The following is a 19,921-nucleotide window of genomic DNA, read 5'->3' as shown; positions in this document are numbered from 1 at the left end:
GGGGGTGGGTGTTCTAATACTGTGGAAGATAGGAGGGTTTTTTTGGGGGGGGGGGGAGGAAGGGTTGTGGAAATGGTGGTCAAGTCAAGTGTCAACCTGTTTGTAAACAGAGGCTCATCCTGCAATTGCAGGTTCCCAGAAGATTCTCCTAACTGAACTTCTTCCTATCAGAGTATGTGTTTGTGCTACAGTTCGGGGGGCTTCTGTGGGCAGGCCCAGGTGGATTGCCTTTTCTGAGCAAACTGGCACATGATGTATTGTAGCTGTACTGGTTTCAGTATTCTAGTGGGCTGCTGGTGCTGGTTGAGCTGCTGGAGCCACCCTTAGCAAGTTGTCTGGCCCAGCTCCTGTGTGACACTTGCTATGTGTTTTGCCAGGATCAAGTGCTCTTCCTGCAGCTTTAGAGCTACGTGTGCTGGGGGATATTCTGCTGTGACATGCAAGGAGAGGGAGGAAGGGCTGTGAACTAGCTGATCTAATACCTTGCATGATCAGTGGTTTACCTTCAGTGTCCTTCTGGAGCAAAGCTGACTTAGGAGCAGCAGCTTGCCTCGACACTTCCATGTGTTGCAGCGCTGTACGGGAACACGCAGCGGGCAGCTGACCTCAGTAGTCTGTGGTGGTTGTGATTTTATTTTTGGGTTTTTTTTTTTGTTTGTTTTGAGTCATTCTGTTCCTTTGCATGGTGACAAGCCGGAAGGATTGGTAGAGATCTCTGCTGCGGACAGCTTGGGGCTGATGGTGTGTGGGAGGTGACCATGGTGGCCCTGGCTGGGTTGGATGCTCTAGTACGGCGGGTCGGGTGGAAGCCTCCATTTGCTTTAGAAATGGCCAGTGGAGGTGGCTGTTGGCATGACTGAGGTCCATCAGTGCCACTCAGTCTGGTTCTGGTGGCACTCGGAGGTGACACAGGCACCGTTTCTTCACTTGATCTGGGAAACAGCACCTGGGTTCCCTCTGGAGTGTGCGTGGCACACACTGTGCTGGCGGGCACAGCTTGCCTCGACCTGCACTCCTGGGGAAGCATGTCTGCTTCCTGCTGGGCACCCCTTGAAGCAACTGGAAACAGGTCTGCACCGTGCTGCTTTAGCAGGCAGAGCTGGCCCCGGACCTGGCCACATGCCCGCAGGCGCTTCTCTCTGCTCCTGACTTGCTCCCCAAAGTGGCCCTGGCCTCTGACAAGGCCCAGGAGAGGCATCCCTACCTCATCAGGAAGGTGGTGGAGGAGAAACATCCATGGTGCTCCACAGTCTTACTTGCTTGGTCCCTGGCAGGCTCTGCAGAGATCCCTTGGCGACAATGAAAGCGATAGCCAGGGGGGCACTGGGGAGAAATGGGGGCTCGGATGGGGCTTGTGAACCTCACGTGTCCTTGACACATGAGCCAGAGTTAAACCATGATTGGAAAGCTGGGTGGGAGGTGGAAATGTGCTGCATGTCCTTCCCACTGGCCGCTGGTGCAGCCGGAGGGGCTGTGTAAGCCTGGGGGGACGGCGTGTGTGTGGGAGCTGGGTGCTGCTCCGCTGTTCCCTGCCCAGGTATGGGGGTGCAGCCCCAGAGGCTCAGGGGGTGGTGGGAGGAAGCAGAGTCCGTCCCAAGCACACTGCTGAGCACGTTTTTCCAGCTGAACAGCAGCGTGTGCCGTGCTCCTGCAGAGTGACTCTGCAGTCTGCAGGGCATGGCTGCGTGCTGGAAGGGATCCGCCGGCACAGGGAGGGCGCAGGGGGCTGCTTATCTCTCCTCCTTTCCTGGTAGTCATTTGGCTCTTCTGACTTGCCTGCCAGATGCATGCACGCAGAGAACAGGGTTTTCAGGGCTAGATACATCAGGTTTAAGAAGTGTTACACGGGGAAAAGAAGTGTGTTTTTCCTGACTAAATATGTGGGGAAACAAGTATGAAATTGGAAAAGCCACAAAAATGAGGAAAGTGTAGAGTTTTGCTGATGGGAAAATAAGAGAAGAGGTGTGTGGGGACATTGGTGTCTTACTTGCCTGGTAACTTGGAGGTGCTGCCAGTGGGTACGTTGCTAAATAGTTAGCACTGTCTCTAAGCAGATTATTTGTAATATATATTCAGCCTTCACACTAAATTCACTCTGTGTGGTTTTTTTTTTTTGTTATAACTTTGAAACCTTCTGGTCAGTGGTGCAAAATGAGTGATTATTAATTTACCAAATGTTAGTTACCAGACACAGGTGAAGCCTGCTGAAAATAAAGACTTGACTATAATAACAAATAGCAATGCTCTTGGCCTCATCTAGCACAAAGAGAGATATTTAAAGGAGTGACCGAAGCACTTGCCTTACCTGTGTACCTTCAGATGGGCTGACGTCGGTAAGTCAGCTACAAGGCTGTGCAAAGGGGCAAGTACAGGGAAAAGCAGAGCAAAGACTTGAGTGACACCAGTATGTATGATGCTGAGAAATTATGTGACTGTAGCAGCAGGTATTGAAATGTGGAGAAATGCATCCCAAAAATGTTGTTGGGAGGTCTTACTCCTGACTGAAACAGAAGTGATAGGATATTTGTGCATGAGATCCCACCCAACAAGACAGAAAAGCAAATTGCAGAGGTGTCTCCACCATGTGCTCAGATGACAAAGCATGAGACTTTGCTGGCTGTAATCATATTAAATTTCACTTCCCAACTCCCAGCTAAACCTTGAGAGCTCGGGGGAATACCTAATATGACCTAACACATCTTCTGAGTACTCAGAAATCCTCTGCCACTGCAGAGGGTCTTACACCGAGCTGATCAAAAAGGAGACTGGTTTCTTTTGGCTTCCCAATTTCAGGTGAACTCTTGTAGCTTTTTTTAATCAGAGAAAGACACATACATTTGCATGCTGTGCAGGGAGGAATTTGCTGTAAGGGACCTGTGTTTTTTAAAATGTAAAATTAAACCTGTAAGTACAACTGTGAAGATGATTTGGAAGAGACGTGGCAGATTACAGGCAGACAACCCTCTTAGCTTCAGTTGAAGCTGAAACCTGAGTTGATCTAATTAACAGCAGAGAAGTGGAACCAAGCAAGGATGGAGTTTGGAGGGTGATTGGAAAAGCTGTGTATTTGATTAAAACCAACCAGATAGCCTGGACCGGGGGGGTGTGGGGGGGAACATCTCAGACTGTGAGTTTGATGATTTCTAATTCGGTTAAGAGATGTAATTATGTTGTCTTCACTGTGCTGCCTTGTGTCTCTTACAGACCCCCTGCTTGGCCCTCTGCCCGCAGCCCTAAGGTGGAAAGCGCCTTGCAGTTTTCAGTTCCTGGGGTTTTCACAGAGATTTGTGGCATCTCTGCCTGATGTTATGGGGCATACCCATGATACTGGTGCTTTTGAAGAGGTGGGGGATCCTCTTTCCTGGAGAGGCTGGATTTCTGGCTGCAGTAATGGATTCCTCTCTGTAGGGAGAAGGATCTGCCCACTGCTTATTGAGCTGTCCTTAGGCAAAGTTTTGCTGTGGTGTCTGAGAATGCCTTCCTTTGATGTGCACGCAGAAAAGTGTGTTGCAGCGCAGTGTGCGATAACCCCGTTGGAGGAAAACCGGCATCCTATGTCTGTTTCCATAGTGTGAGATCCAGTGGTATTCTGGGCTGCACCAAAATCGTTCCTGTATTTCAACAAGTTGAAATACAAGTTAATACAAAATTAACAAGTTAATTTTGCTTGATCATGCCTGAAATGCTACTGCCTGTTCAATATCCAGTAGCTTAAAGAACAATTTGGGGAGGTTGACCGTGATCTTTGGGCCCAGGCTCATGTAGGGTTGGTCTCCTGGAAGGCTGGAGACTTCCAGTGGTGTTACTTCAGGCTTACTGGTGATTAAAGGCTGTGAGACAGAGAGCTGGGTTGCCAGCTGCTTCATGGCAACCGTAATCAAGCACCTTTAAGGTGCCTTGTACTTTCTCTGCAGCTTTTTGTTGAGTGTGTGAATAGGAGTGTTGGGACTCGTGCTTGCAGCAGTAGGGCTTTGCTACTTCTCCATTTTGGAGATGGGGGGAGAAGGGGTTAATGGGAGAGAACACCCAGTGTTTGTTCTCTCCAGTGCAAGCACTGATAAGTGGATGGGAGAAAAAACAGCCGTGACCTTACAGTTATTCCTCGTGTGCCTGCGCATATGCGAGTGTTGGATTTGCAGGACTGTTTGGAGAGCTCTTGTTTTTTTCTGGTCAGTGTGACCAGATGCATTCCCCAGAACTCTGTTGACATCTCTGGTGCTTGGAGAAGAGACCTGGACCCTCTTCCAAGGAGATCTCTGTAAGGTGCCTTTGCTGGGCGCGGTGCCGGTCCCGCTGGTGACCGTGTGTTCAGCCAGAGTCACAGCCCTGCTCGGTCAGCTCCGCTCCCCTTCTCTCTGGAAGAGACTGAACGTCAGCTTTAAGGTACTAATTCAGTTTAGTGTGTGCTGTGAAGTTAAAGCTAGGGGAGCTATCTTGGGCAGATAATGCTCTGACTTTGTAGTAGGTGATTTTTTTCCAGGGGTCTTCCTCTTGCAGCTTGGTGATGCTGGAAGCTTTCATCCCTTTTCAAGTACATGAAGTTAATAGGGGCACCCCAGCTGAGCTTCACCAAAACTACAGTCGTTTATACACAGAAAACCTATTTCAAGGATTTGTTTCCCTGTGGTTTGTGTGAAATCGATGTCAGAGCTCACACTGGCTGCAGCTTTTCAGCCAGTCTAGGTGATGGGGGTATCTGAAAAGGAACCAAGCCTCTCCTCTGGATGGAGAGCAGAAAACCACTTACTGGGGTCCGGTGGTCTGGATACCTTAGCAGAGAAATGGATTTGGGAGCTGATAAATGCTTCTGTAGCTTTTAGTGTTTTTCTTGCACCAACCTTATTGGTGTTTAGGACCTAACCAACATCAGGTCAGCATTGATCCATCTGTCTTAAGCTTCAGCTTCTCTTTGAGGGAGTAAGAATACTTATTACAGTACCCAAGCATTGTTAAGAGGCACGGGAGGTGTTTGCCCGGACCTGGCATCTGAGGAGGGTTGGGAAGATCTGGGTGGCTGAGAGCTGGACCCTCCCCGAGCCTGCTTGGCAGGTAACGAAGGAGGGGAACAGGAAGCAAGCAAGATCTCGGGAGGGACTTAATTGGCGATGTTAATCTTTGGGTTTGGGGTTTCTTGCTTTGCTACTTTTTCCTAGCAGACCTCGCCCCCTTCTCCGCTGAACATTGCTTTGAAGAGATCTGTAACTGTCTTGGGAAGCTATGCAGGCACTGCCTTGGCCTCTGAGGGAGAGATTTGAGCTGAAATGCTGTCTGGGGACAGAGAAGAGATTCAAGCAGCACTGGTCTCTTTGCAGCAGACGCTGGACTATGTAATTTGGACCTTTTCCCTGCCTGTGCTGTTTGCACTGGGAGGATTGCTGTCATAGACGGAGGAGCAGAACTGAATCGTCCCTGCTGGGCGGATGGTCAGGTTAGGAGGAGAGGTCCCCAGCGATCCTGCCGTCCACCACAGTTTCCCTTTCCCGTCCCTCTCCCAGGCAGCCAGCGCAGCCCTGCAGCTTTTGAGCCATCGCAACTGAGTTCTGGTCAAGTCTCTGCTGCCAAGTCCCCGTGTGACCTTGGGAGAGGTCATTTTTTTTGCTGACGTCTGAGTCTTTTGTCTGCAAAATGTGGAGGATGATCTAGTTACAACTTCATGGGTCGAAAGCCAGAACAAATTAGCTGGTGCCTTCCCGTAGCAGTGGCAGTGTGGATGAGCCCTGTGTCCCGCTGGGAGCGGCTGAGGAGCGTGCTATCGTGTATGCTTGTACCTGTGCATGCGGAGCAGCAGCTCTCGCTCAGGGTACCAGTCAGTGTGCTTTGGTGACTGGCAGGTGGCATAAAGCGCACTGAGGTTGTTTTTCCCCCAGTTTTGGAGAGCAGAAGGGCCATTGCAGGTGGAGGGGCCAGTGGGGTGCAGGGAGCTGGTTTTTGCTGGCACTCCGCCTGCGGCCGTGCTGCCCCTCTCGGCAGTTAGGGCTGCGGGTTGCTGTAATAACGAGTCAGCATTTCTCTTGCATCAGGGCTAATAAGCTGCTCTTCAGTCGCTGCCTCCCGGGCCCTGCTGGGAAGAAGCAGGGCCTGTGGTGGAAAAGGGGTGCTGCTGGCAGGGGGGCTGGGGACAGGCAGCGGGTGGTGGAGGTCCCTTCCCGGCTGTAGCTCCTGAGCAGGGAGAAGGCAGGCTTCCTGCAAGGGCATTTGGATTCAGCACTGAAGGGTGGCTGGTTTAGGAGCCTGGTTGGCAGTGTGCTTCTGCAGTGAGCACGGGGAGCAGCGGAGGGGAGACGTGGGCTTGCAAATTGGGTAGCCTTTCTGGACCTGTCCCAGATACCTGAATAGCAGCAGTGGCCAGATAGCCCCTGGGGAGGGGGTAAGTGTGTGGCTGCGTCAGTTTTTCTCTTTAAATGCCCCATTTTAGCAGTCTCCTCCTGCATGTAAAAATATCATCAGGCAAAAATTGGGATTCTGTATCCACCCCCCAGCACCACCTAAAATAAGGATGGCTGCCCTCAATTTAGTTGTGTCTCCAGGGCTTTTTGTGCAGCAGCTCTGGGTATTGGTGTTCAGAGCAAGCACCTCTGCACCGTGTCTGCACCCTCTCGTGACAGTCCCAAGAGGGATGCTCCACACCCGTCCCAACATCCTGCCGGCTGCAACACGCGCCCTTGACCTTCTCCTGCTCACTCCTTCCTCCACCCCCCTTTGCTGATAACAGGGAGATTCATGAAACATGTTTTCCGCTGGGATGTTGTAGGCTGCATGGATAACGTACAGAGATGAAGAGGATGGTAAAAAGGCTTGGGAAATACCTGGCTCGGCAGAGGCTGGTGCTACGGTGAAGAGATCACGGGTTCCTGCGGTGATTACAATCCCTCTGTTCAGACACCAAGTCTTTCTGGTTTTGGGCCCATGCTGGGAAACAAAGTGTCTGCATGCAAGAAGGGGAAGGAAATGTGAGCCCATGGGGCCCAAATTTCATGGGTCTTCATTGCTTGCATCGCAATATTGTTATTTCTTACACCTTCCCATTTGGCTGTCTGGGAGCTATTTTGTATCGGCCCAGCCTGGCAGTCTGGATTTGGCTGGGAGGTGCAGTGCAGGCAGGGGCAGGGGTGCCTGGCTCCCATATGGCGAGTGCTCGCTGCTGGGATGGCGGAGAGCTGCTGCAGAGCATCATCCTCCACAGCCTCTGGCCTGCGTCAGGATACCTGGTGTTGGGGTGCCTTGGGGGAAGCAGGTGGGAAAGTGATGTGTGTGGTGGGAGGAATTGATGGGGCTGGTTTGCTGGCTTTGGCTTTCCATGTTTGGGACTTTACTTGAGCAAAATTCCAGCCTGGTTTTGGCACCTGGGTCCTTCGTGTTTGATTTTTAACCTTGGGAGTGCTGGGAAGGGACCTGACCTGGACAGGCAGCTTCAGTCCTGCAGTGTGCTAGATGGGCTCCTTGCAGAGCAGCCCTAGGGGCTTGTCTTTGCCCTGCCAGCCGCATGCCTTTCTGCTTCCTTCCCCACCATGGCTTTCTTGGGAAAAGAAAGTGCTGCCTGATTTAGACTTCTCTTGGGCACCTCAGGTGCTGCCCTTAATTGGCAGGCTAATTTCTAATCTAGTCATTTGTGCTTGCAAGGGAAGAAGGCGTCCCAAAGGGTCATTGTGCATGGCAGTCCCTGACCAGCCCTGCCTTATATGTGTCCTCCTGGCAATGCTATTTTTCAGAAGAGTAAGTCCTGCAGACTGATTGCTCTGTGCTAGTTCTCAGCAGTGGGGAAAGCTGCCTGCAAGTCCAGTGCTCTGGAGAGCTTGGAGTCAAATCTGCATTAATTGTAGGTGTGATGAGTTGGACAAGACAAGAGGGCTGAGGACTGAAGGCAAGTGTGCTTCCTCAACAAGAGTTGCACAGGCAAACCTCTCAAGGTGAACATGAGCAGTATCTGTCCCTGGCTGTCATGTGTGGTCCTTGCTTTCTGCTGACCTAAGCAGCTGAGGAGTTTCCACTGCTTTTCTAGCAAATGCGGTGACAAATCTGTTTTTGTAGCTAAGCTCAAGCCAGGTGAACCTTGGTGCGCATCTCTAGAGCCAGATGGGGCAGTGGGCGCTATAGCAGTGAGCTGAGCATTGGCGTTGAGGGAACCAAGGGAACGTGAGCTTGGAGTTGCATTGGTGGCATGACTGACAGGAGATGTCCCTGAGGGGGCACCTGCAGTTGCTGCCTGGTTTGGTGGCAGTTGTGGTTTCTAGAAGGGGGTAGCCTAGACCTCTTGTGGATGGCTGGCTGTGCAGATGGCTGGACAGGCTGCGGCATGCATTTGATGAAGAGTTGGTTGGACAGCCTAGTAGGAATGCAAACAGGAGAACTGTACCTGGCGGCATATAGCGAGGGGAATGGTTGCCAAAGCCCATACTTCTTGGCTGACACAAAGGAATTCCTTTTCTCAGCCATTGTATTATTATTATTTATTATTATTAAAATTTTGGGGTATGGTAATAGCTGTTACAGCTAGCTGATCCAAACAGGTGGGGTACATCTTAATCAGTGCTTCCACCTTGTTTCTCTGTGGAGAAGGTGCCTGGGAGTTGCTCAAGTAAGGAAATGGAGAAATTGCCTCTTGTTTGGGACCTGTTAGATCAAGTACGGGGTGTTTCTACTCGCTGTTGTAGGAGCCTGACCTTGTCAGCAACCATCATGGAAATACAAGATGTTTAGATGAGATGCACCTGAATGATGTGCTGCTGGAGGGTCACAGTAGAACATGCAGTCTGCAAAGGATCCAGACTGGTGCTTGGAGGATTTTCTGGATATGTTGTTTTTTCCCTGTGATCATGCCTTCAGTGTGGCTGCAGACCGTAACTCTACATAATGTCAGAGGGAATTTTGATTATTTTTTTTTCCCCCCTCCTTACCTGCTTCTGCTGCTCATACGTGGGACAAAAGCATCCCTGCCTGTGGATGCCTTGAACACAGTGCACTGTCAAAGGTAGAGAAATAGGAGCGCTTTGGTAGAGAAATAGGGGCGCTCTGGTAGAGGCGTGTTTTTGCTGTTTCTGCATTGGTTGAGCCCAGGCCAGAGAGCATTGCCCTGTCCGAGGGGTAGTCCTTGCTGCAATTCTTGTGACTTTTCAGCAGAATGTGTGTTTTGGGCAGCTGATAAGCCGGAGCCAGGGGCCTGCCCCTGTCCTAGGAGGACCTTGGCTTGCTGGCAGCCTCCCTTCCCCCTCTTGTTGAGTTCCTTGAAGAAAACACAGCACTTTTGAGAGAGCAATACAGTATTTTCATAGCTTCTTGGGGAGCCTTTATCAACAGGGTTTTTCCACACGTGCTGTCCTGTGTGCTCCTCAAAAGAACAAATCTTTCATCTGATCCTTCCTAGTTACTTTAATGAACGTCTTCCTCCCAGCAATAAATAGGGTCCATCAGGAGAAGGACTTGTATTTCTAACTGGAAAGAGCTCTGGGGGTGGGAAGGTTGAGTAATCTGTTTTGGCATCTGAAACTCCAGCAGCTCTGTGCAATGGGCTGTGCTTGCTGGCAGAGCCACCTGAGATGGGAAGGAGAAGGCGTTCCCCTGGGGTGATGTGCCAAGGCACCGTGTGCCCGTTCGGCTGCCCATTCTCTGGTTTAGGTGCTGTGTCAGAGCCAGGCACAGCTGTTGATGTCCCTTGTAGCTATGAAAACCAAAAACCATCACGAAAATGCTCATTTGGCTTTGGCTGCCACTTGTGTTCCCTGGCTGGTCACCATGTTAGATGTTCTCTGTGCAGGTTTCCATTTGATAATACTGGCCAGGGGGAAGGTGGGGGTGCCACCGACTAGCTCATTGTGTGGAGCTTTGTGTATCTTGGGAGCTTTTTTTTTTTTTTTTTTTATTCCTTGTTGTTGTCTGTTAGAAGCCAATATAGAAAGTTATTTACGAGAGCAATACATTCAGGTAAACACTGTCTCCTTCAAAATCTTTCTCACAAGTGGTTGAATTGAGGTGGGTTCCAAGCTGGATTGATGTTTAACTTGGGATACTAAGAAAATACTTCCTCTGTTTAGCTAAAGCAAACAAATCAAGAGAGGAGGGACCTTTTAAATATGATTCGCACTCCAGCTGCAACCAATACTGATTTTTTCTTTTTTTTTCTTTTACAGATATATTTCCAACTGATGGCCAGTCTGGTATGTATTAATTAAAAATGGAGTTCTTCAAACCTCCCTCTCCCATGCCTTCCCTGCACTTTCTGCAGAGTCAGCGCTAACTAGATTTAGAAGACTGGTACAGGAATATGAAACAGACATTAATTTAAAAAGAAAAACAAACACCAAAAAACCAAACCAAACAAATAAAACCACAACCAACACACACAAAAACCCAAACAAAAAAACCTTCCCCCCAAAAAAAACAAACAAGAAAAGCCCCTCTAATGTTTGGCCATTCCTGTATGGCAGGGATATGCTTTATGCTTTCATGTAGCGATGACTACAACTGCTGGAAGGTTACTTTCCTCCCATAAATTGTAGCATGGCAAAATTGGGTGTCTGGGGTGAAAGAGTTTGGGAACTTGTAGGTCTTGGTCATCTGAAAACATTAATGTCTCAAGATGCAAATGTAACTGAGACTTGCTGCCGTTGTCTGTATGTTAGTTGTATACAGCTTGATGTGTCCATGAACCTGAAGACATATCTTTGAATTTGTGTACTTTGAAAAGATGCAGACTTCCCCCTTGGCTTGTTTAGTTTGTGTGTTGCTGCTAAGTATTGCTGTTAATGACAACCAATACACACACTGTGTGGCCTGAGTGCAAGGCCAGTGAAAACTTCCTAGCCCTAGTAGTGCATGCAGCCTCACCAGGAGGGACCCTACAGAAAAGGATTGGGCTCCTGGGGAAGCTATTTTGGGTGAGGGTCCCAAATCAGAAAGGGGATGTAGTTTTAAAAAGCAGGTATCTATGATCTCAATTCTTGCCTTTCCCAAACTGCCAGGAGCTCTTCATCCAGGTTCATGTTGTTGAAGTGCCAAGACTGAAGGAAAGGTTTATGTTTTACCAGTCAGTAAGATCTTGTTGTCTCAGAGCTGTGGTGCCTTGTGGAGATGCCCTGTAGCAAAGGCACTGGGAATGGGGGTCAGTGCCCGGCTTGGCCTTGTGCAACCTCGGACACGTCACTATGCCCACCTCCTACCTGCATCTTTGGCTTTGCATGGGATCACATTTCCCCAGTTCACGTGATAGTGTGAGGATAAGTTGCTGCCGATTGTGGAGGCACTGTGTGATCAGGATTTGGAAGTATGGAAATCAGCTCCATTGTCTTAAAGCTGATTTCAGTGGAAATAACTCACTGGTTTTGAGTGGTCTGGTGTAACGTTGGAGATGGTGTAATTTGACTTCATGAAGTGAATAGATGCCTGGAAGCTGTGCATATGTAGGTGTTTCCAGAGCTCTAGCCAGCTAACGACGCCATGGTATATAACTAGATCCACTGAAATGTTGCAGAAGATGTCTTTCTATAGGTGTTGGAGAAGTAATCCAAGTAGTAACCCAACCCATTTGTAAGTCTTTCATAATTTTCTTGCTTTCAGAACACGTAGGAGAGTAGAATATTAAGACTGGCTTTGAAGGAGCAAAGGTGTATTCCTTTGTATTGAGTACAACAGGTGTGCAATCAGGATGGAGCAATGAATGCATAGAAGAGTTTCTGCTATTAGGAGGACTTTTCTTCCCTCCCCTCATAAGAGACTTTTCTGCCTTCATCAGGTGTTGGGTTTTGTCTGCCTGTGCTGCAGACTTGGGGATGTCCTTTGGTTGGCACAACTCCATCCTCTGCTCTCCAGCTGGTTGGGGACCTCACAGCTGCCTCCAGGGTGGGGCATGAGTGTGTGTCTGCAGCAGATGATAGCGTTTCAGTGAGTGCATGTTACGTGTCAGTTGTGCTGCAGAAAACATTACCTACAGAGCTTGGGGTTTTTTTTACAATTTTATATTTTTGAGGAGATAAGTGAAAGCTTAAATCGGATTCCTCTTAATGGGGGAGCTGTGCAGGACACTGCACAGTCCTTTCTCATGCCTTCTCCAGAAAAGCCATAAAGCTCGTGCCATCCTTTTTCTTCCCATGCAGTAAGCTTATCTGGAAGCCCTGATATCTCAAAACACAGTGAATTGTGAACGCAGCAGGGTATGACAGGGAGACAGCAGGGGCTTGCCTGGAGCATACGTGCTCCTAGCATCAGTCGTGCGCTCCTGAAGCTGTTGAGTTTGACTCCCTCACCTCCCTTTCATTGCTGAGGTTGTTTAATGAGTTAACTTGCTCAGGTTTGTTACTGCAGATCACCAGGACTCCCATATCTATGTCGGTGCCTATTTTTTAAGGTTAATCCTGTAAGGCCAGGTGGGTCTGTATGGCTGGTTTCCCCTCTTGGGGAGAAGTCTGTTGCTCTTCTGCCCAAGGAAGTGGTTAGCATAGTGACGGAGGATGCTGAGTTGGGACTTGAATGGGTGGGGAGCCTGAGCCAAAAATCAGCCATTTTGTAGGCACAGCAGCTGTAGCATGCCCCAAAGCATGTTCCTGCTTGTTAGCGTATGGATGCTGGAGGCGTTCTGCCCTCAGCCTGGTGTCACGTGCAAGTGCTATGGAGGTGGAAGGGCAGCAATGTTTGCGTCCCGGTTACCTAACAGCATTTGGAAATGAAACTGTTCTCGGAGAGATGATTGCCCTTCCTTCTGTCTAGCACAGCAATTCCTCAGTCCTCTCCCCTATCCAGCGACTAGGATTTGGCAGCTGTAGGGTGCTTTTCAGAAGAAGCCACTTCAAACCTTGTGATCTGGAGTTCAGGTGGAAAGCAGAGAGATTTCAACATGCATGGGAGATGTGGTGCTGGGCTTGGCAGTGTGGTGGCAGAGCAGAGGGACGGACTCTCGTACTCCCCCCTTCTGCTGTTAGAGGGCTGTGAGGACACATCTCCACCCGGACCTCTGTGGACATGTTGGCTGTGAACATCTAAACCCTCTGTGAGGATGCTGATGTTGTTCACATCCCAGGACTTGTTGCTGCATGGGGTGGTGAAGTGTGCTGCCTGCTATTTAAGGAGATACTTTTGCTTGCTTTAAACAGATCTCCTGCTAGCTTCATGTGCTGTTCCTGGTTCCAGTTGGTCAGGAGGTGCCCTCCTGGCGTGGTACACCACAGCCAGCCTTCCTCAGCAGTGGAGGATCCCAGCCTTTTTAGTTTCACCTCTTAAGGGGCTGCCTCTGGCTGATGTAATTGCTTTTCTCTGTGCATCTGTAACACTGCTGTGCCCTTGTTGAAATGCAGAGACCAGTGCCGACTGCAGGGTGCAGTTGTGGATGTGCTGGTGTTCAACACAGCAGCCAGTGATGTGCTCTCTTGGTCTCGCTACTCCTAATTTTATAATCTGCTGCACCCTGAGCTGATCACTTTGAAGAATTGTGAGCAGTTGCTGAGATACCTTTCTTAAGTTATAAATGCCTCTTTGGATTAAATGCGCTGAAGTTTTCTGTAAAGAGATGTGGGTGATGCTCCCACTGCAAGGAAGCGGTTTTTAATCCTTTATAAAGAAAAGGAGGGGAGATGGATCTTTACATTAGGAGAGAAAGTGCTGTGTTGCACTCTTTTTGTAGCTGGGTATTCTCGACTCCTTTGGGAAGGCTCACCCTGATTAAGGTGTTTTTGCTCTTTTATCCTGTGTATTGAGACAGGGGAGGCAACCACCTCTAGCACTGGAATTACCTGGATTGGAGGAAGTGGTTTATGCAGCAGGATCCACGTGATTGTGCATGCAGGAAGTTGGCAGCATTTGTTATATCAAAGTTATTTAGAAAAATCTTTAATTTCACCGTGTCTGGCTTAAGGTGGGGGGCATAAGTGAGGATGTTGTTTCTTGTGCTTGGAGAACATGCCCTGAAATCAGCTTGGCTGAGGTACAGTAATCCTTAAGTAGCAAAAAAGGAGCCTTTCTGCCTGCCCTCAAAGACTGCAAGGATATTTAGCTGCCTTGTCACAGTTTTAATGCTCTGGATTTGCCAAAGGGAGGAAGCTCCCATACACATGCATAGTTTAATCCAGGTGGTTATGGGACTGTAGGATTTCTTCAGCTCATTTCTGGAGGCACCTTGCTTAGTGGGTGACCTAGGTCTGGCCTCCCTAAATTTCTGGGTGTGTTTGCTGCGCCTGGTCCTGCCACCAAATTGCTGTTGCTTTCCCCTGCCCCAAGAGATGGGGCTGGATTTCTGCCTGGTGGTGGCTGTGTCTTCCTTGGCCTCACGAGCTGAGCTGTTGCTCAGTCTCTTGTTATACGCCGTCAGGGAGGCAGGTTTGCAGGTGACCTGGTGCAGGGTTCGAGGGCAAGGTCTGGCAGTCACATTGCAAGTGGCCACTGCACAGGGGACATGCTGGTCCTGCAGAGATCCCTCTGCAGAAGTAGCCAAAGTCGGGGACAGGAATCACAGCAGGGAGGAACTAAGAATGGCGTTATTTAAATTACTTCATGGTCTCCTTTCTAGAAACCCAGTCTCTGGCTCTCCTCTTGGAGATGAATGGTTTTCCAGAGGCATGTTTTGTGCAGAGTTTGCACCTTTGCCTTGCACAGCCCCTCGCCCCCCTCTGCCCTCCAGCGTGGGCAGTGGGAGCCACACAGTCCCCCCCTAGACAGCGCGGACACATGGAGCTGGAGGGTCTCGCGGCAGGCGCTTGGCTCTCAGTTCCTCTCTCTTAGTTGTTAAATATTTACAGTGAGACATACCAGATGCTTCACAGGAAGGGTTTTGTCAGCTTCCAAGTCCCCAGATGCAGCTGTAGATGAGGCTGACGGCCATTAAAGGGATCACATCAGTGTGATGCCCTGGGTTTGGCAGCGACGCAGTGACCTCGCTCATGCTACGGGCACTGCTGGTTGTGCTGTCTCATCGGCTGCAGCGGGATGTGGGTGGAGAGCACCCCTCTGCTGATGACAAGAGATTAATGATGTCTGGTCCTCAGGCTTCCCCCTCCCGCCCCCCTCTCCCTGCCTTTGAAGCTCTTCCACTGCAGTGGGAGGGGGAGTGAGCGATGCTCTTGGCTTTTGTTGCCGCACACCTTTTTTTCTGGACCTTCTGGGTGGTGGCATGCATGTGTTACTGCTGCATGGCTGCCTTTGCTCCCTCTCTGTCCTCTGCACGGCCGTGTCCGTCTCATTCTCCCAGCTGCCCTGCAGAGAGAGGGGGTGGGCATCCCGTCACCAGCTCTGAGTGGTGCCAGCCCTGGGTGTGCAGAGGCCAGCAGCCGGAGCGTCGCTGCTGAATGCCATCCCTGCACTGGTCTCACTGGTCAGGTTCTCAGTGAGCCTCCCATTTTCAAGATAAGGTCCAGGACCTTGGGCTGGGTCCTGTTTGTTGCTCTTGGTGCTTATCAGCTTTTGCTACTGACAAGGTGACCTGCTGCGCAGCACTGAGGATGGGGAGGGAATGTCCCCCCAGCCCGAGCCTCGCACTGATCTGGACCCCCGGGACAGCCCATGCATGTGCTTGCACACCAGTGTCCCTATCTCGGCGTAACAACTCCTGGCTGGACGAGGGACTTCCTGGGTACCGTGGAGGTAGGATCTCTGGAGATGGCAGGTTGGCTCCTCCAAGGGGGGGCCAGGGAGGGACTGGCTCGCTAGGTCATCGTTTTTCCAACTAAATATAGTTGCCTGTGCTTTCATAAGGCCGGGATTTTTGCATCACGTGACTGTCTTATCCCTCCCGGCCGGCAGTCTGTCAGAGTAGGGGATCGTGTGTCTGAATGGGTAATAATTAACTGTTAACTAGCTTTTCATTAGAGCCTGGCAGAACAGGCAGAGCGGTGCAGCAGGGGTAAGCAGGAGCAGAGGAAACTGTTCCTGGTCCCTCCTGGAGGGTGGACACCCCCCTTTAATTTGCAAATCAGTTGTCCCCAAAGGTGAGTGGGTTGGAGGTTTTTTTGCTGTGTTTTATAAGGAGTCGTGAGTCCTGCTATGCCTTGTGTGTCTGTGCTTGCTCTCATGTAGTTCCTGCTCATATCACCCCTCCCTCTCCCCCACCATTTTTTTTTTTTTTTTTTTTTTTTTTTTTTTTTTTTTTTTTTTTTTTTTTAGATCATGAACTATCAGCTGGTCTCAGAGCTGGCTTGGAGGAGAGCCTGACTCTTTGGCTCCTCCACGATTTGGCCCGCCTGCATGCCCCCGGGCTCCTGCAGCCTTGCCCCGGTGCCCTCCTCTCCCAGTGTCGAGGTGTCCTTGCTCTGTCCTGCTGCCTGGAGCGGCAGCTGGATCAACTCGCACCTCTTCTCAGGGGCCCCAGCCCACCTGTGATGGACTGACACGGCGTTTGTCCGGGAGCACCACCAGCTTTTCCAGCCCCTCTCTCTGAACCATTTAACCTGATGGAGAGTAGAGACAAGCTGGGTCAGGCACTGGTGCCGGAGGAGCCTCTCCCACAAGGGTGGGGTGATAGGTGCCTTTCTCCCTGCTTGGGGAGAGCAGGGTGGCTCAGCAACTGTGGGGGTCTGAGCCAGCCCAGCTCCTTGGTTTTGACAGTTTCTGGAGTCCAGTCAGCTGGGTGACCTTGGCTGTGTCCCCACTGCAATGCTTCCTGGGGTCTGGGAACCACCAGCTTTCCCAGCAGAGACTCCTTAGTTTAGGGCTTGGTTTCCCTTAGGAAACTGGGGACGTTCCAGTGCTGTCTTGTTCTGCTTGAGCCTGGCGTCTTGAGGATCAGCGCAGTGCATAAGCATGGATTGTGTGTCAAAAGTTTCCTAGAAATCCTCTTCGGGGAAGGGCTTTGCTTGAAAAGGTGGTGGAAAGATGTCACTTGCCCTTGAGAGAGTTCATTTGCTACCTTTAATAGTAGCCATCTGTGCCAGGAAGAATCTATGGTGCTGTCGCTGTTAATGTTAGAAATGCCTGTCGGCACTTCTTAACCTGCTCCTTCCAGAGCGTTGCTTGGCCACAGGTTGAAGGTTTTTGTCTTGGACTGGGAGGCTATGAGGAGGAGGGTTATGCATGTTTGGTAAGTCGGGACCTTTCCTGCCCCTCATCTGCTCTATAAATAAAAGTCAGACCCTGCAGATAACTTGTGTGTGCAGAGCTTCCAACAGTTTACATGCATTTAAGCAGCAATACTGCCTGCCAGCTCCCTGTGACCAGGGCTGTGCTACACCTGGTGCTCCCACTTGCTCTGAAGGTCTCCATGCAGGTCTGTACTGCCTGTAGGGTGCTGTCAGCAGAGACACGGGCTCTGTGGGTGTCTTGAGCTGCTTTACCTCCCCCTGCTCCTGGGCCATACTGAGAGTATCAGCCAAGGGATGCGAGGGCTTGCAGAGCTGGGAATGTAACTCGGGTGCCCACACTCCCAGCCTGTGACGGCACTGCCCCGGCACGCTGTATTGAACCTGCCTGTGCCCCTGGCCTCTCCCTGCACTTTTCCAGGGCAAGCTCCCGAGCTCAGAGCTGGCCTAGGACACCCAGGTGGGAGTGTTCTCATGCTCTCTGCGGCGCTGTCAGATGCCCTTTTTGAAGTTATTTTTAGTGAGTGATCTTTGCAGCCGTTGCAGAGCTTACATTGCAGAGAAGTGTAGGCAGCTCCCTGCTTCCTTTGCTGTTACAGTAGGGCTTGTAAGGTGGAGCTGTCTGCTGAGGAGCTGCAGGAAATTGCTTTACAAGCCCAAATCCCACTTAGCCACGCAACTTAAGGATCCGGTCTTCTGCTTGGTCCTGACCTCTCCCATTCTACAGCAGTTTTTCTTGCACATGTAAGAAGCTTCTGATACTGCAGAGGTATTGCAAATATTCCTCTTACCTTTGTAGACAAGGCCAAGTGCTGTGCTGCCAAGCTGGGATCTGTGAGACTGTGTGCTGCAAGCAGTGTGACCAATGTGGCGCTCTGCAGTCCCCAGGAGTGGGTGGGAGCCCCTGCTGTAGAGACACTGACTCCTTTATGCTGGAAGATGTCCTTGTGATAGCGTCTCATTTAAAGCTGTTGGAGAACTCCATCCCAGTGCTCCCTTGATTGCCACCCCCATGCATGGACCTCCAGCTACAACTGTGACCTGGTGCGAGGTAGAGCTGTAAAATGTTGCAAACCTAGAGGAGGTGCAGTCTGCATGCCCGCTTTGCCCTGACCCTTGCTGGTTTTGTGTACCTTATGATGTCTTCAGTGGAATGTGAGCATGCCAAGCAGCCAGTGCTATAAATCCCAGGCTTTTCCGCTTGCGCATGGAGCTGCAGAGGCAAGCGTTTCCCATCTCGGTCAGGTGTTAGCTCTGACGTGTGGCTGAGGCTGGTGCTGGGAGCAGCTCCATGGGAGGCAAGCAGGGGTGGAAGCTGCTACTTGGTCTCTGGGGGTATCTGCACCTCTCTCTGTGCAGAGAGCTGCTACCAAATCACTCCCTGGGGAGACCAAGGTCCCCTCTGCTTCCCTGTGCTGAGTGTTCCCATCTGCCTGTGCTTCCCAGCCCCATTACAGTGAGGATGTGTTGCCCACCACTACCATCTTACTGATGAAGCAATGGGTGCAGCAGCCCTGTGTGGTGGGCAGAAAGTGCTTGTCTGTCCCTCAGGGCTTTCTCTGCCGATAACTTCGGGGGGCTCTCCATGGGACAGGCTCTCAGCAAGAAAAAACTTCAGCACCATCTGCAGCTGGCAGGCTGCTAGTGGGAGCTTGGGTTGCCTCTGGCCTGTAGGACTGATCCTGCAAATGTCTCTGGAGAAAGCATGGTGTTGGTGGGCATGAAGCTTTCTAGCTATGTCCTCTGATGGCTCAGTTAAGTGCAAACTCCAAGTTGTGGAGCTTGAGTGCATGGGCAGTAATGGGTGCCACGGGAGAGCCTCTGACTCAATGTCTTGCTCGTGCTGCTGTGTGGATCAGACCACCCTGGGAAAGAGCTTGCTTGAGACCCGGAGGAAAGACAGAGACAAGGTTGGTGCCCTGAGTTTCCCACATTGGCAAGGTGGGGGCACACCTTCATGCAGTTGTTCTCTCTTGGCTTCCTAGGTCTCCTTTGGGATCAGCAAGAGGATTCTTGCAGCCATGGTGGGGTCCTGGCAGGCTTGGCTGTGGCTGGCTACCTGCTGGGTCCCTCTTTCTTATGGGAAATGTCTTGTGGGTCAGCGCTGTCCCACCGCGTCTGTCCTGTGCATTGTATCCCAGGAGGGACTCTCTTGTAAAGCAACTGAAAGAGCTAGGTACCTCTGGGGGAAATGGCTAACCCCTGGGCTGATTTTTCAGTGCCTGGACAACGAGCGTGTATGTACAGATAGTGTGAGCGAGTAGTGGTCCTCTCAAGTGTAAGCTGTCTAATGGTTTTTACCCTTCTCAGAAGTTGTCATACCTGGGTGTCCTTTGGTTTCTTGGGAGGTTGATGCAATATCTTTTCCTTGCCATGTCATCTTGGCTGGGGCACTGTTCCCCCTCTCACTTACAACCTGCCCAGACCCCCAGCCTGCTCAGGGCTGAGCTCGCCCTTGCCAAGCTGTGCTTGCTCTTCCTCACCTGGAGACCTCGAAGAAGCATTGCTGGTGTGGCAGGGAGTCCCCTAGCACTGGGTGTGGGCTGTGGTCCTCACATGCGCCAGGAGAGAAGGCCTACATCCCATGGAGTCCAGGGAGGAGGGGAGATCATTCGGAGGCTGTCGGGTGGTGAAGTGGAGCCCGTTGGACCGCTGGGTGCATGGCTGGCTGTACAGTGTGGTGCCCTCGGGCTCCTGCTCCAGGGAAACTGGGGATACCAGTTCAGCTCTTCCAGCCTCAGCAGGACCTGCAACATGGAGCATGCGCCCCTGCCTCAGCCTTCCCAGCGCAAAGTCCGGGCTCTTGGCTTCAAAACCACCCTCATCAGCAGTTTCTCCTAGGTGCCAGGCTGTGGGCTGCAGCAGCTCGGGGGCAGGCCAGCTCCGTTCTGTTGACTTGGCTGTTAGGGAAGGAGGGGCGTGCTGTGTCAGGG

The 19,921-nt window shown here is 51.0% G+C and overlaps 1 protein-coding gene across 1 annotated transcript in view; it reads left to right on the top strand.

Annotated features, from left to right (window-relative positions):
• LARP1 (La ribonucleoprotein 1, translational regulator) overlaps window positions 1-19,921 on the top strand; it is a 42,643-nt gene that overhangs the window by 5,569 nt on the left and 17,153 nt on the right. Inside the window, exon 2 of the mRNA XM_035890279.1 lies at window positions 10,125-10,151. The gene's annotated coding sequence lies outside the window, so the exon portion shown is untranslated. The remainder of the gene's footprint in view (window positions 1-10,124; window positions 10,152-19,921) is intronic.

The sequence above is a fragment of the Egretta garzetta genome, unplaced genomic scaffold (genome assembly GCF_000687185.1).
Source record: "Egretta garzetta isolate BGI_Z169 unplaced genomic scaffold, ASM68718v1 scaffold612, whole genome shotgun sequence".
NCBI classification, from domain to species: Eukaryota; Metazoa; Chordata; class Aves; order Pelecaniformes; family Ardeidae; genus Egretta; species Egretta garzetta.
The sequence above is the reverse complement of the archived record's forward strand: the minus strand, read 5'-3'. Positions and strand labels throughout refer to the sequence as shown.